We start from the raw sequence: 5,400 nt of genomic DNA, 5'->3' as shown, positions 1-5,400 counted from the left end.
CTGACAGCTTTCAGACCTGATTCTTGCCTTCAAGAGATTTAATTTAATTTAAATGTAAGTTGTGGTTGCTGGACATATTAATAAGAACATATAGCTAAAAATAGACTGACTAAAAGGTACCACAGTAATACAGTTTTCCGTACATAAACAATGGCTTGTTTAGGTTGGCATCAGAGAGAAGGCAGTGTGTGTGTGTGTGTGTTTTAAGTACTTTTATTCCTCCTACACCAATGAGAACACCCAAGTGCTGATTATGAGCAGCTGTGTTGGGGTACACAGGGATGATGGGGTTCTCAGTGTTCGCCAGTACACAATTGTAGCCAGCTGGTTTATTAGTGTTCTGCTCATTTTTCCTTCTCTGCAGCTATAAAACAAAAATGTTTTTATTTAAATAAATCAATTTTATAATTATTACACTGTTAAAATATATTTTTTTGAAGTTGTGAAGATTATTCTAATATATTTGTAAAGAAACTGTAAAATGATTGAGGTAGTTTTTACAAGACAGGTGAAATGTGTTACATGTTTATTTGTTTTTTAATAAAATATGATAATATGATAATCACCAGGATATATATTATAGGTACTGTATATCATTTCATTTAAAAAACAATATTTATAAATAAAAGCAAAATTTGCCAAGAAACAACACTGAATTTAATGTGAAATAGTCTGGAAGTTTGTTTTAATGTACTGACGTTTAATGTAAGACTATTTTTGAGCTCACTGGTGGATGCTTTAGTAACCCTGAGTTATTCAGCATATTTTGCAGTAGCCCTGAATTAGTGAAAATCTAAAGCAGAAAATGTATTACAGACACATGAAGTGCTTTTATTTTCCTCAATGTAATAACTAAGGCAACAAAAGCTGAAGGATTAAAAACATCTCTACTGTATAAACATCCCAGCCTAATTCCCATAATGCACTTCTGGCTTCTTGAGGTTCCAGCTAATGTGTGCCATTAAAGACACCTAACTGCACTGTCTCAAGTCTGAGGTTTGGCTACCCATTTGTTTAAAAACAGAAGTTTAAAAGTTTAATATATATATATATATATATATATATATATATATATATATATATATATATATCTTATTATTAGTATTTTTTATAAAATGCATAAACTGTAAAAAAACTGTGTGTCGACGTTGTAAATAAAACAATAATTATTGTAGTATTTTACCAGAAAATTCTATTTAAGTCGTCTATTTAAATCTTACATCTATTTTTTTTTTTTTTTTTTTTTTTTTTTTTTTTGGCAGAGAATGCAGATGGAATTGTGGGATCCAGTCATAAAAATTTAAGTTTCATGATTTTTGTGAATTAGGCATGGTTTCTTATTACTAAAATTTGAAATTTACTGACAAATAAGTCAGTCTAGTACATATTTAAATAGACAAATGATTAAAACAAACAAACATTTGTTAAACAAAAAGAGCTAAATGTTTAAATCATTTAACAAATTTTGCTGCCATTAAAGTGTCACTTTTTCCATTACATCAGCATTCAAAATGAGTCTTACCATTGGCAAATGATGCACCTTTTGCAAAGCTATTTTTAGAATTATTACTGTTAATATTCTAATTATTTTACAACAACAATAATTTACAACTTTTTTCTTACAACTAATTTTAACAACAACAATAATGAGGAAATATATTACAGAGAAATAAATTACATTATATAAAAATCTATTACATAAAAAGAACAGACCACAGAAAATTAAATAAATAAAAATAAACAATAATAATAATAATAATAATAACTGTAGACTGGTTATGGTATCCGAGCTAATAATAATAATAATAATAATAATAATAATAATAATAATAATAATAATAATAATAATAATAATTAAAATTTTATATTAAAAGTTTAGAGGAATAGGGAATAGGGTTAAGAAATACTGGCTTAGTTCTTTATTACTTTTATCGGAAAGTCTGATAATACTGTGATTTACAAGACAAAGCTCAAGACAAAATGGACCTAAAGAGCACCACAGTGAAAGGTGTTGTCACTATGGTTACTGTGTCAGACGGATTACTCTAATAGTCACTATGGCAACTGCATCCCATAAATGTTTTGTCTTTAGAAATTGCACATGAAAAGGTTAGGTGAGAAGCATTTCAAGCAGCACTTCCAACAGCAGACTCATATGAAACATGCATGAATCATATTAATCTTGTCCACTTTAACAAACATGATTCATACTTGGTTAAAAACTATAGAATTATGCATAAAAAATAAAAAGTGTGTATATTAACACGATCCAGCAATAAATGTTTGTGTGTGTGTGTGTGTGTGTGTGTTCAATTAATAGCATTTTTAGCAGCTAACTGCACTGAAACAGCCCCTTTGGTGTGGCCACAAGAAAATAATGGAGCAGATGTCTTGTGAGGAGCATTTGATCTAAAGCCTGAGTTCCTAAAGCATGTGACATAAAGCATTATAAAATATGTATGTGCACCTAAATCCATAAATTTGATTTTCAGTTTGTTACTTTTGAGTATCAGTTTGATCTTGCTGCATGTGCACAAACATAAAAAAAAAAAAGATTGGTTTCTGACTTGTGCAACTTTTAAATGTGATTCTAAATCTCATTAGATTTTTACATGATTGATAATTAAACCTTGCAATGTCAATGCAAACTCAGTGTTTTTTTACTTCTGCAAAACTGGCAAAATGTGCAGACCACAGAACATGATCAGCTGAGTAAGCTTCTCTATAATCAGCCAAATTTACTGATATTGAAAGAAGAACAGAAGATGGTTTAAGCAAATCTGAACATTAGATTTTTTTATTTTTATTTAGATAATTTATGTTATGTAAAGAGTGTGACTTGTACCTCATATAAAGGCCCTACTGTTTTACCAACAGCACTTTGACTCAATAACTAATGTCTTCCCATCAATTCATCCATCCCTCACTCTCTCCATCCATGAAAAGATACTTCAGGCCCCCTAGTACAAGGAAAACATGGTAAGGACAGACAGAAATAATGGAAATATGACCCTCCGCATTAATGATTACATTTTACATAGACTATATTCATGTATTATCCCACACTGTAAAAAAAAATAATAATAAATAAAAAATAACTAAGATTAAAGACACCATAAAAAAAATTTCTACTTCAGACTTTAGCAGCACTAAATTCAATGTTATATGTGTATTTATTTGTGAACTTTAGTAGCAATTTCTTAGTAAAAAAATTCAAAGTGAATCACCAAATATAACAATAAAATATCTCTCTATATACTGTAAATTAACAGAGAAAAAAATAATCCTATAATAAATTATATTACATTTTTTTTCTAAATTAGTACACAAGTACTATTAGGCTACATTTAATCGTAATGGGAGGGGATTGGTGACTGGGGATTAGTTTTATTTGTGGGTCGCGTAATAAATATTTTCAATTCGATGCTATTAAAGTTTCTCAAAGTTTGACTTTTTTGTGTATTTAATATTATTCACAGCGCTGGTAAAACAGTACGAAGGAGACTTTTGTCTCGAGGTAACTGTTGCTTTTCTCGACGAACCAATCACAGTCGAATTTGTACCTGAGTTGATCAGGTTTCTTTTTTCCTTTTTCTTTTTTTATTATGTTTTTAGCGATTGCTGGGACGGATTTCCATTTGCATGCCAGATGAAAATCCTTGGAATTTATGTATTTAAAATATGCAAGAGTTTCACTGTACAGTTGTCTCTAATTAAGCACTCAAATATTCTGAGTTTTGAATGGCGTCAATGGAGTGCTCGGCATCCTGAGCGCCACTGCGCCTCCTGAAGGAAGCCCGTTTTTTATTTACTGTCATACAGAAAAGGCATCTTAACACCAGAAGCGATGAGCAGAGCCCTCCGGTAGTGAGATTGATCTAATTAATATTCATAAACAGGGGAAATCTACAGAACAACAATATTGTTTAATAATATTGTTCTTTCAGTAGGTTTTATTTTCTAACTTTAAGAAATATGCTTCGAAATCGATTTTGTGTTTCTGTCTAAAACTACAGCACGCCATATTCAACCTCGTGTCATACATGTATTAATGCTTATTGCAGTTTGAAGCCAAGCTTGATCTGGTTATTAAGATAATTCATCAAAGTAGTGATTTCTATATCAATTTCCTTCTTCTGAACCTCCCTTCTAAGATCAGTCTTTGTCCTCAGAAAAGTGTGGCATAATTTAGTAACGTCTGTTTCGCTCCTTTGAAAATGTAAACTTAAAGGCCTAAATTTGAATAATCTTTCATGTTAGTTGATGTAAGCAGACAGAATATATATCAGTGTGTCCCATTTAAAAAAAAAGATTTAAAGTCATACTCATTCTTTTAACGAATATTTCTCTTTAAGAAATTGTATTTGATTGACTTTTTTTTTTTACCACAAGAGGTCGCTGAGGTGTTTTAAAAACATAATCGTACATCTTCATACCACCCCTGAGGCTGTAATCGTCGTAGTTACATTGATGAATTCATAACCGTGAGCACACTACAGGAAAATTGATTTTGCTATAGAGGGTTGTGCTTGTGGTTTATATGCCTTCACAACAGATACTACAGTACAAGTCTCGAATCTCACAGTTAAACATGTTTCTGCAGTACAATATTAGTAGATTTCAATAAAATACAGTGCAGCATTTTTTACAGTAGTAAAAGGACGTTTTACTTGTGGTTTCAGCTATTTAAATACCAGATTTAAACTCTTGTTTCTGTAGTTAAATCATAGTTAATTGCAGTTCAGTATTATAGTTACTGTTTTTTTTTTTAGTGTGGATACATTAGTTAAAACATGATTGCTGTGTTAAAATTAACCCATGGTTAATTTTCATGGAAAATCTGACGTTATTTTTTTAATTTATTTTTTAAATTCTCTAGACACCTCCAAAACAGATTTTTTTTTGAAGTTTCCTAATAATTAAACATTTTAAGCCAAAAAACTATATTCCCTGTTATAAAATTAAACAACAATTTCTAGCCTTTAACATAAAAAAATACAGATTTTTTTTATTTTTATTAAGGAAGGCAGCAAAGTGAATGTGTTTTAAAAGACATGTTTCCTGTTGCCTCATTTCCCCTTAACATGTTTTGTGTGTGTGTGAACAGGAGGGATGTGGATGTCAGCAACTTGTGGTTATTGCCCTGTGCACCTTGCTGAAGGTGGCATAGAGTTTCACTGGAGACAGAGACCGAGTTTAGAGGCTCAGAGAGACGGGATGAGAGACAGTGGGATGGCCAGCCTGTCACCACCCCTTCAACTTCTGCTTTCTCTCTGGCTCAGCATCCCACACTGTGCGTCTGGTGCCATTCAGCTCCTTCTTCAACACATGTGCATGTCCATATGTCCACAGACGACTGGCAGCGCCTGCTGAAGACCATCAACCAGGTAGTGTTACATC

The sequence above is a fragment of the Carassius gibelio genome, chromosome A16 (genome assembly GCF_023724105.1).
Source record: "Carassius gibelio isolate Cgi1373 ecotype wild population from Czech Republic chromosome A16, carGib1.2-hapl.c, whole genome shotgun sequence".
NCBI classification, from domain to species: Eukaryota; Metazoa; Chordata; class Actinopteri; order Cypriniformes; family Cyprinidae; genus Carassius; species Carassius gibelio.
The sequence above is the reverse complement of the archived record's forward strand: the minus strand, read 5'-3'. Positions refer to the sequence as shown.